The sequence below is a fragment of the Strix aluco genome, chromosome 11 (genome assembly GCF_031877795.1).
Source record: "Strix aluco isolate bStrAlu1 chromosome 11, bStrAlu1.hap1, whole genome shotgun sequence".
NCBI lineage: Eukaryota > Metazoa > Chordata > Aves > Strigiformes > Strigidae > Strix > Strix aluco.
The window spans coordinates 3199197-3211373 of record NC_133941.1 but is presented as its reverse complement, the minus strand read 5'-3'; the positions used below and the strand labels follow the sequence as shown (position 1 = coordinate 3211373).

Here is a 12177-nt window from a genome sequence, read left to right as displayed (position 1 = left end):
ACTTCATATCAAGATGACAGGCATATTCAGGAGAAGCTGGACTTGATGTTCTTGGGGGCTTTCCCAGAGACTGCTGGGTGGTACTGGGGAAAGCTTCTCTTCACACGCCCAGAACTTGTACTAAACTTGCTGAATAAACAGTCCAAAGCACAGATTCATCAATCCAGGGACACAACCTAAGGAGAAAGGTCCTATCTGTGCTGTGACAGAGGTGTTTCAAGCATGAAGTTGATCACTACTCTTGTAAGATCAGAAAAAGCCATGTTTAACCAGGCTCCTGCACTACTTGTCCCTATGATGCTGTACTGGAAGTTCTCCAGGACAGGACCACATTCCTACAGCAGCCAGCACATCACACACTTTGATAACGAGCAACACCACAGTAAAACAAACCACTGTTCAAGACAAACACAACCTGCAGGACCATTGTTTAAATAAACTGTATCTGGGATCCCATTCAGAGCAAGCTAATAACCCCTTTGCTCTGTATTTAATCTAGATAGCATAATTAATCCTTCTCTCTCTTATCACTTATGGCTATCAACAGCCTCCTTTGGGTGTAAGACTCTTCCACTAGTGCTTCAAAAAAAGCCTTCCCATGCCATCTCCCACACAAGCAGGACCTGGGTGCCAGGATGAGGCCTCTAGAGAGTCTGTCACAGTGACTCCCAGCCACCCCCCGGGGCCACCAGTCGACCCTCCCAGCCCTACTAAGCCAGTGCTGGTGGGCCCCATCTCCTTGGTAGGTGCAGCATGTCCAGGCAAGGGGGAGACCACCTTATCCTGCTCACTCGTTACTGGGCTCTCTGGGGAAGAAGTCTCTTGCCGGTGCTCTTCTCTCCACAGCACCTCTACCAGTACTGTAAAAGGTGATCGAAACACGCCTGCTCAGTGGGCGAGGCTCCACTCCTTCCCTGTCCCATGCCCCACAGTGCAGGCACGGCCAGATGGGGTGGGTGTTAGACTCGGGGAACCACCAGACCTGTTCTGCTCCTCTCCAGAGGAACTTTAGAGGATCATGAGGATCAACCTCTCTTGAAGTCTACCACGACCCACCCAAGCCATGCCACAGATGGGAACAATCATCCTGAACAGCATGGAGAATCCCACAGCATGGTGGAAATGTGGTAATAAGTACCTGCAACATTTAGATTAATGCTTTCCCCATGGAGAAAGGGCAGCAGCTGCAAATACTCGTAATTTACTATGAGTACCACTTATTTGAATTGAGAAGTAGGTGGTGATGCAGCTGTGAATCTATTCCCTTCCCTCCCTCCCTCTTGCAGACAAAGTATCAAAGCTACATGCAGCTATACAGATGCCAAGCTGAGCCAGAGGCTCAGAGCTGATGGGTACAGTACCTCTTCCACAACTGGCTTGTAATCTACTGTGCTCATTTTGGCAACTCAGCTCCTCAGGGGTGATGTTAATTTTATAGTTAAAGCTAAGAAAACTATCATCACTTCCCTCCTACAGCATCATCCCTCTTGGATCTTCTTGGTAAGCTGGAAGTGCTATTAGCCCAGAAGTGCTTCATGCACAGAGGTGGAAAAAGATCCGCAGCATTTCAAAAGAAGACTACCCCAGCATTTACAGCAGGACTTAGCCAATTTAGGTCACACACTTCTTACCACACAAACTGCATCTTACACTCGTTCTGTACAACATCCAGGTGTGCAGAAAACACAGCAGCAGTGGTGAGAGCAATAACTGTAAGACTCTAGATCCATCTTTTATTTCACCACTATTGCAACAGAACGCCCACAAAAGTCTGTTTTCCAGCTCCTTTGTCAGTAAAACTGGCATCTTTGCTCTACCAAAAGACCAGTTGAGAGGATTAGTCTATTTGTGAAATCCAGCGGATGGAAGGTATTATAAATACAACACATTATTAAATATAGGCTTTGTGAAGCTCTGGAAAAGCTCCATTTCACATGGTTATTGTAGGTAAGTAGGTAGTACTGTCAGGATATACCCGGACGCAGGAATGCTGACTCTAAGCTGGCAGCTTTCCCCCAGAGCACACAGCCACCAATTCACACCGTACCAGCACTGTGTTTAGGTTACGTGCACACTAGGGCTTTTGTTTGCCCTGACAGTGGACACTTAATGTTTTCTGCTCTTGCTGCTACCAACACACTCTGCTTCACCCAGATTTGCAAACAGCACTGAACTAGCCTTGGAGTCTCTTCCAGGGCGATGACAGAGGTCCTCATCACGCAGGAGATGTTATCTGCGAAGCATGATGAGGGATATTTATGAAGTCAACAAGTAGATACATGTAGACTGAAGGATGGAGCTCTAACTTGACTCTACCACCTTGGGTTTACATCAGCAGAACATATCTTGCCCCAACTCTAACATGCAAGTTATTTTTATGTATTCTCACCATTTTTATTGCAGAAAACTTTATTCAAGGAACTCCTTAACCACACAACTGTCTTGGCACCTCTGCACTGCCATCATGCAGACATCACCATGGCTCATGGTGCAACTCTGTCTGAAGTCTCCTCAGTTTCAAAGCTTAAAATGCCTGCAAACAAAACAATAGGCTGATGACCATCCAACAGCAGGAGCTTGACTACATCGTGACAGTGCCACACTGACATGGAGAAGAGAGCCTTTGATCTGGAAGCAGCTGAGGATCACAAGACATCATTACACTACACTACTTACAGGAATCTCTAATCTTCTTTCTAGCTAATGCAACCTTCCTATGCCAGCACTTACACGGTAAAATCGGCATGTGTCTTCAGAATTTATGAATTCTGAAATACTGGCTTTCTGGCTAGTGGTCATGCCTACAAGCTGCAAGGTGCTCTGTCCACCACATACCATCACTGATGACTGCTGGGGCAGAGCTAACACTTACACATGCCACCAGTACTTGAACTCAAAACCCAGCACATGACACCACTTTAGCAACACAGATCTTTTTACGAGCTCTTTGATCTGTAGTTGAATCTCTCCCTAATGTTTCACTGAAAAGCACTTTACCTATTGGAGCACCTATACTGGAAGGAGATGGAAGAGCAACTCGCCCTTCATTCCAGCAGACCATAATCAAAAGCAGATCTTGCTGTGGTCAAAGCTCTGTCCTGAAGTTGTTATTCTTTCACTCACCAATATCCTCCTATAAGTCACTTTGTTAAGAGCTAGTCCTCAAATGTGTTCCAGGTAAGAAACTACTATCTAGTCCTCATGACTCTGGGAGAACAGAGGGCATCTGAGAAGACCAAAAAAAAAAAAACCCAAAACCGGGTAGTACAGCATGTTCTGCAAGCTAGATCTAATCGCTCTGCGCAATGGGTAAACACTGAATATAGTGCTCTTTGTTGCTCTTTTCTGAAGAGCCATTAACAAATGAACTAGTATTTATTGCTATGTAAGCAAACATACATTAGAAATGAGCACAACTGTGTGGCTATCAGTAGCTAGAAGCATTCACATCCTATGTGAAAACTGAGAGAAAAAAGCCAGCAGTGTCTTTTGATTCAATTTCTCAAGTTGTTTCCCAAGCATGAGCATCACTGCCTTTTTCATTCGTGCTCTTCAGTTAAGCCCATCACAACCTCTCTGGGAGGACAGGAAGGAGGAGGATAACCTACATTTAAATCTGATGGTTTCATGACAGGCTATACTACTGAGCTCTTTATGGATTTGCTGAACTGTTCTGCTTCCTGTACTCACTGCTAGTGTACAACACAGCTGTTACAGACAGATTGCACTAAAAGTGCGTAGCCTTTAATTAATTCTGAAGGCAATTGCCAAGGCTTAAAGATTCTTTTTAAATATTCCATTTTTTTAAAATTCTTGTTAAATAGGAAAATGCTCCAGACAATACTCTGAACATTGCCTCTAACGCACTGTAAAATATTAATATCCAAATGATACTTCTGAGTTTCATTTATTTAATCTGGATCACAACAGAAGGCTAGAGGATTAGTCAGTTCTGCCACAGAATATTTATATCACATCCACAAAACAACAACCAATAACGTGGAAGCAATGGCACTATTTTGTTACTTGGAATATGAAATAAGACTGTGTTTTCTGCAGCACTATTTTTACCTCTCTAATATAGGAGAGGGATACGTGAGGTCAAACACACACACAGGACTCATTTGGACACATTTTAACAGCATATCAACACGTAAAGATTATTTCAGTCCTTACAGATGATTTCCCTAATACCACATCCTATCCCCCAAACATGGAGAGGTCATATAATGTTCCAACTTCTAGGCTAGATTTCATACTCAACACCAATCCCAGCAGAATTATCCTTGGAAAGAAGTAGGTCCCTGAAATTTGCACCTGCAATTTCCACTGTATCATCTGCAGAGCCAACCCACAGTGAGAGCACTAAAAGATTTAAAAATTAAAAGCATAATTCTTCCAGCTGCACGATGACCCTTGTGCTCCAGCACATTCAAATCACCCAGCAGTAGAAAGATGACCACCTCTGTGTTTTCTGCACAAAAGCCCTGAATTACAGCCCCTTCTAAGTTTCATATGCTCAACAGAGACTTGCTGTTTTCTGCTGTGAAAGATGACATTGCCATTAAATAATTTTTTTTTTTTTGAGTCTTATTTACTACTACCAGGCCAGTTCCTTGCTCTGCTGTTTAAGAACACTTGCAGCAAGCAGCTCCGGCAGAGATGAACACAAACCTCTGTTTTCCAAGTAAAATTGACCCCAAGGAGAATCCCAAGTCCAATCCATCCTGATGGAGTAGGACTGGCACAGACAAGGGAGCTCTGTTATACCGGAGGTGAGTAACACCAAAGCTGAGGTCAAAATAACTTAAAAAAACACTCTAGAGACAAAAATATCAAATCTGAAACAGTGAAAGAAGGTGGCAGAAAACCTGTACTTTCAGGCTACAGAATTAACAGCATTATTAGATAAACACTTGGGAAAAATGTGTTTTCTAAACCCTTGATAGTTACTGCTGACCATTACAACGTGCTCTTCTCAATGGGGGTTGAAGAAGTTATACTAAAACAATGTTGCAGAAAATATTTTGTCAACTTTGTGATACTATTGACATTTTAATGATGCTTATGCATTGTCAGAGTTCTTTGGAAAAAAGCTGTAGAAAGTGCTTCTACACCCCTGGACCTACCAAAACATTAATTTTAGCCACAGTGGAATTAACTGATGGTAGTGGCCAGGTATTTCCCCTAAACAGCTCTAGCACGACTGATCTTTTCTCTTGCACACATGAAAAAGTGTTATAAACACTAGTTTAAGCTTCCAGTACAAATGGCCAATGAAGAGTTAATGACGAATACGGTATTAAATAGTGAACCTTTTCTAAATCAAGACAAACTACACAGACATTCATAAGGAACATAAAGCAACCACAAGCTGCTTGCTGTTCAAAGAAGCTTTCTTCATAGATATTCTGTGATTGTAAGTTGAGGTTTGACTTTTCACTTTACCAGCCACTCAAAACACTAAAAAAATATGAACTCAAGTACCATGTCGTATATACATCTTTAAAAGGGGAAATCAAGTCATCTGTTAGTTTCTTAGTATCTTAACACAATCAAAGGATAACTTTCTGCCAGTGTTACACATTTGAAGATTAGAGTCCCTCAGGATCTGCTCCAACTTTCTGCGTAATCAAACCACAGAACACCTCTAAACAATCTCTTATTCTAGCCCATGAGCTCCTTGGCTAAAGTCTCTCAGTGAAAGCAGATTTTTTTTTTTTTAGGCCTCCTAAATTACGGAAACTACCACCTTAACCCAGCAAGCTGCTCCCTGAGGGTTATTCACCCCAAGTAAAATGCCTTGTCATTTTGTCTAACTTTGCTTGTCACACGATCTCCCAAGTCAGAGAAGCTTCTCGTCACTTTTTGCATGAACAGTTTGAAAACTAATCCTCCTTCTTAATCCTCCTTGGGCAAGGAGATAACAACAGCTATTCTAACTCAGACAGAGGTCCACCTATACAGAAACCCTGGCTCCAGCAACAGACAATAATAGATGCCTAAGAAGTAGTATAAGGGCAGACAAGCATATAAAGCAATCCTTCCCCTATACATCCTGCCAGCTTTGGGCTTTCCTGAATCACAGATTGCAGCCATGTGTAATCCTTCAGATGGATAAATTAGGTGGTCTGAGCTTGTTCTGTCAGAAAGAATTAATTTTTCTTGTAGCTCTCTGAGCCCCTTCTAGTTTGTCAGCATTTTTAATTTTTTTTTTAAGGTACATAACCTGAACCAGCATCCCCTTTTCAGAGCACCTGACCCAGACAGGCTACCCCTTTGGCTTTCTAATGCTGCACACAGAGCAAATGTTACTTTCCCCAGTTTGACCCACCAGCCCTCCATTTACCTGCCCAAGAACCTTTTGCTCTTCTAGCTGCCACATCATATGTCAAGTTTGTATTCAGTTGAATACCACCAGTGACTCAAATAGTTTTCCAGGCAACTAGTTAGAAAAAAAAGATCCCGTTCTCTAGCCTTTAATGTGTAAAGTACATCCAGAGAACCTAGACAGGTTTAATCCAGCTGCAACAGAACCCTGCTGGGAAAGCTGAACTCACTGAACTTACCCATCCAATTCAGTCTGCTGAGCAAATCCACTGTTTCTACACAAATCTACATGAATCTAAGCCCATCACCATCCGTAGAAACAAATTTGCATGCAGAAGTTCAAGAACCCAACTGTTGATCAAAATGCAGACTAATATTGGAGCAGAAAGAAACCCCTGCAGTACCGAGGAAATTCCAATAGCAGATTTCCCACTTCCAATTAACTGAGATCCAAAAGCCAGTTTTTAATCTGTTTAATATGAACTAAACTGATTTTAAAAGAACTGTCAGCTAAGACTCTTGAAAAAAAAGTTAAGCTATTGTGGAATCCCTATCATGATTTAATAAGTAGTTAGACAGGAAACAAAAAGTGTTTCCGCAGAGGAAGGTTGTCAGTGAGATCTGCCAAGAATTTGTTCTGCAACCTGTGCTGTTCAATATGTTCACATAAAATCTATGAAGAAGAATATGTCTAGAAGTGGCAAATTATTAAAAAATATTCATCACAGTCAAATTCAGAAAAGACTGCAAGAAGTAACAGAACTCATGCACTCCTAAGTAACTACGCAATATCTTAGATGTCAATAAATACCAAAATCAACACAAAATATTCTAATTACATAAATACAACAGCATCCAAATTAGCTGTTACCACTCAGGAAAACTTTGACAACTTGGCTGGACAGTTCAGCATTTAGTATCAAGCAAAAAGGCAAATACAACCTTCAGAGTGATTAGGAAAGAAAACAGGCATCGCCATTATGTTGTTGAATGCTGCAGGCAGTTCTGGTTCCCACATCTGAAAAAGGAGACAGAATGACAAAAAGGACAACAGAAGATGATCAAAAGCATGGAGCAGCTTCCATATAAGGAGAGATTGAGCAGAGTAGGACTTTGGATGGACAAAGAAACAACGAGGGGGAAGATATGGAAAATTTAAGAGATCTGAAACATGACATAGTGTCAAGATGAAAAATATGGAATAATCGACTACCATGTCTTCCTGTGCAGAAACAAGAGAGCACCCACCAAAATTACAGACAACTTTTCTAAGCCAGTTCAAGAATACCATCACTGGATGTAGAATATTTTAAATAACATCTAAAATACATAATTAAATTGTAGAACTCACTGCTGTAGGAGGTCACAGAGACTAGAACCATAAACAAGTTAGAAGACAGATTATATAAATTAATGGAGAATAGATATAGTCGAGATCAGATGATTAAATACAAGTCCTGACCAAGAAGGGCCCTAAACTGATGATGGTCATATACTGGGAGTCAAATGAGGTGGGGAGAAAAAAAACAAAACAAACCCACCACATTATACATGCCCTGTTTCTTACAGCCCTCATTAAGTGTCTGCTTCTGGATCTTGTCAAAGACAGGATACTGAGCTACACAGAGCTTTGCAGTTTGCCCCAGGATGACACTTCTATTTAAACTTCTTATTTTATAGTACACTTGTAGATTTTATTTATTTTTAAATACTAAGAACAAAACTTTAGCCCTGCCTAATCGCATATTTAGGAGGCCAGAAACCTAACCTCACTGACTATTTCTAAAGATATTATCTATCCTATTAATATTTAGATACCATCTAACTGAATCCTGACAGCGCAGCACAGAAGTTAACGCACAACACGGCAGCGAAGCAAGCGAAACCAAAGCAAAGGCCAGAGCTGTGGTGCACAGAAGTGGCAGAATTGAGTTTAACACACCAACAGCCCCTCTTCCAGGAACAGCTCTTCACTGTCTGCTAAATGTTTGATGGAAACATCTCAGACATGGACTGAACAAAAGAGATAATGTGTTTGCCGAACATACAGCTGAGCATTGGGCTGTGTTCAACAGAACTGCTGTTGCTAAAAGTAGGTCAGGATCATCCGTTCTAACCGGGGAGAAAAGAAAGCTAAAAGCACACCAGACTATTTGGCCAGGTATTACAGAAAACCTTCATCTGGGATTTCATCACTACTTCAAACAGACATGATTCATATTTTACCGGCCTCCACCTCAAACAAGGCACGCCTTCCCAACCGCACTGCCCTCCCTGTCATTAGGGGCACCTTTCCCCAGCCTCAGCCAGGATCCTCCTCCTGTTCTCAGCTTTAGCTCCACAGGCTACAAAAGCCAGAATTCTGCCCTGCACTAGCTGCCTTAGCTACTCTGTGTTGATTTCTATAAAGTAGAAATGCCCAACTGCTTCCTCCAGAAACAGCCAGGACAGCACATGACCTTCTCACTGTAATCACTTCTGCCTTAGAGTCTATTTTCCTTGGCAGGGTGCCCTCCAGAAGGGAGGGAGGAGACCTCCTGCAACCAGCATGTGCTTCCCAGAGGACAGCACCGTGACCCCTAACCAAGCTCTCACGTCCCAGAAGCAAAGGCCAAGCTCCCAAGGCAAGTCCTTTTGCATCTAGTCTGGCCTTGGAATAACCTAGCAAGAAAGGAAAGGAGCTTCCAACGTCCCGTGAAACTCCCGTGAAAGGAAGCAAGTCCTACACGTGCACCCCCAGAGGAAACCATGGTCTCCGTGCCAGCATCAGCCCTGCAGGACTGCACAGTGGAAAGGAGAACAGAGACCTACCACAAAAGGAGTTCACGCTAGCAGTGTTACCGACACACAAGGACCACATCCCAAGCTCCACAATCCAGCTGTTGGATGCAAATCAGAACCATTAAACACTGGAGCCTGCAGACACTGAGCAGTGCAGGGTGCTCCGGCCTGTTCAAGAACAGCATTTGCTCAACACCCCAGAAGTCTTCAATTTTAGTACCACAACAGCTCTATAAAGAATTAACACACCCTGAGTGGACAGGAAGGAATTCTAATCCTTGGAGTTCTCCTTCATTTCAAATAAAATTCACTTTTCTGCCCTCCCCGGTAATCTTCTGGAGAACCATACAGCCTGACAGCAGTTTGACAGTCCTCCCCTATCACTCCAACAGTATCAGCAGTCCTGGCTACAGCCATGAATACAGGCAGTAACATGCAAATAAATTTAATGCAATGCAACCACATGAGTAGCATCTATTCCCTCCCACCCAGAAGAGACAGCAAAATCAACAGAATTCCACATCACTACCACAATCTGCTTGTGGTTTGCCTTCAAACCAAGTTGGGGTATATTATATCTTGTATTACTCAACTCATTTTAAAGCATTACCAGAAATGAAGCTTTGATCAATTAATCTTCCATAAATTAGTGCCTAAGCCTGGAAGGCTGTTAGTAGTCAGCTACAAGCTATTAGGCTCAATATTCTGGTAATTAGGTTACACAGGTCTGCTAGATAATGATCCAGGTTGAGGTGGCCAGACATTTTCTTCCACCTCTGCAAGCCAATACCAAGGCTTTCATAAGGCTAAGAATAGATAGCAACGCACCACGTTGTTCAAAAAGCCTGGGGATCTTCCCAAGTTGCTCATTACATGTATAAAACACAATAGCTCCCACTGCACTACTGCAGAAGGCTGAAGAGGTCAGGTGCAGACTTGAGAGCCAGGATCAACTTCACACCAGTCTCAACAGCCCCGAGCAATGACCCTCCCATGCCAGCTGGGATCTTCATTATCCAGTGCTTCCAAATGGTAGGCCAACATAGAATGGTGGCACAGGAACCATCCACGAAAGGCTGTCAAGGTGCATGTGGTTGAGGAGCCACAGGCTGGCAGCAGCCATGCAGTGTACTCTTCCACCCTACAATCACAGCCCTCCAGCCCAGACATTGTCCACACTTGGAAGTTCTTGTTTCAAGGATAAAATTCAGAGCACCAGACTGCATATGGGTAGGGGTGGGAGGACTACCTACTATGCATGGGCCATCAGGCAATGCTCTTCATTCATAACGCTGTAGGGCCACAATCTGGAGGAGTGAAAACAAGCAACATGAAAATTAAGTGGTAAAGGAAGCAGAAGCTAGGATACTGCAAGATTTGGTACATGGAGACATAAACCATCTGGAGTAAGAGTTCTCCAGCCACTTCATTAACAGGCAGACATCTAGTCACACCTTATCCAGAACAGGGAATTTTATTACAAGAGAAAATTCACCATAAGAAATTTTAACATCATCAAGTGGCGTTGCAACATGAGTTTCTGTTTTTATCCGTACACTTAGACTAAGGAGATCCTAACCTTTTCTGGCAAAATATTTGAGCTCCTGGCCCCGGGCTGAGAAAGCTTCCTTGGTGCTGTTCTAAAGGCACCAAGGTTCAGCACTGGGTACCTGCTCATGGCAGCCATGAGTTTTAAAGGCTTTTCAGTTGAGACTGTTCTCCATCTGGTTTGCTACCCTTTCACCTTCACAGTCTGACAGCCACTGGCTGGGCAGGACTGACTGGCTCTTCCCTTTGCCTTTCAGGGAAGCCCAGACCTTCACCCTAGGGCCACAGAGATGCACTAACAGGTCTGCTGCATAAACTGCAGCGCTAGTCTGAAACGCAAACTGCTATGAACAGGAATTTCAGCCAGTATAACTGGCTGACTGTTGGCATGTCAAGAAAATGCTACCTCACAAGGGTCACCCCTGGGCAGAAGTGCCCAGGAAACAGGAAAACCAGATATACAGTAGTTTGTGAGGAATAGCACTGAGAGTTTTACATCTGAGTGGCTGCTCTTCTGCTGGAAGGAACAGCTAGACAGAACAGAGAGGCTGGTGAGGGGAACAAGGAAAAAGTACGCACATCTGTGTTTGAAAGGACAAAGCATAGCCTGTGGTCAGCACAGTTCTGTTTGCAGACTGTCCCAGTTCCAGGCACCCTTCCTCTGTCATTTTAAGCTATATATTCCACACAGCAAGGACTGTACATTCCTCTGGGAAAAGAAACTCTTTGACTCTGCCACAACATAGGTAACTAATCAAAATTGCACAAAAATGTGGCTCAGACAGCACTCTTCAGACATATACGTTGGCCAAACAGAACAATCAGCCACCTAATGTCAATCCAGGAGGCCACAGTGGGGCTGATACAAGTTTAGCATCATAAAAATGTTTTAAATTAAACCTTCTCAGGGCTTAGTGGGAAATACACTAGTTGAAATCATAAACCAGCTAGGAATAGAAAAGATCATACAGGCTTAAAGACAGGTTCAAACTAAATCTGATCTGGACAGACTATTTGGAGAATGGCAGACAAGTTCAGCACTCACAGGAACAGGCTGAGAGAGAATCACTGCTAGAACAAAACTACTGATGAAAACAGTAATTGAGAAATTGAGAGTGAAACAGAAAGGATGCTTTCTAAATGGTGTAACAACTGAGCCCACTGCTACTCTGCAGTAATGAGACTTCTGGTTTGGGATAGAGACTTCTTCTGGCAAACAGCTGAATAAATAGGTGCAACACATCAAGATGATAGAGGAACAATCAACAGGAAGGGAACTTAAACTCACTCCACTTAGTCCCAGTCATCCCCAAAATGACCCTTGTCCTAATCCTGTATATAATCCACCTGGCTCCTTGGCTCAGCCCCAGGCCTGTCCATACTCCTCATAGCTGTAACCTGAACCCACGACTTCTCAGCCAGTCCATGGAGTGACTTTCACTATAGGATACAAGATGCAGACGAGTCAGTTCCTGTATCCTTGTAAAGGGGCTATAGTTTCCCCAAATACATCAGCTC

General features: G+C 43.1%; 1 protein-coding gene across 5 annotated transcripts in view; it reads right to left on the bottom strand.

Annotated features, from left to right (window-relative positions):
* Positions 1-12177, bottom strand: part of PLXNB1 (plexin B1) — an 83881-nt gene that overhangs the window by 43539 nt on the left and 28165 nt on the right. The window contains exon 1 of one of the 5 annotated variants that reach the window (XM_074835792.1): positions 7273-7348. The exons of the other annotated variants lie outside the window; for them this stretch is intronic. The gene's annotated coding sequence lies outside the window, so the exon portion shown is untranslated. Of the gene's footprint in view, positions 1-7272; positions 7349-12177 lie in introns of those variants that run through there. 5 annotated transcript variants of the gene reach the window in all.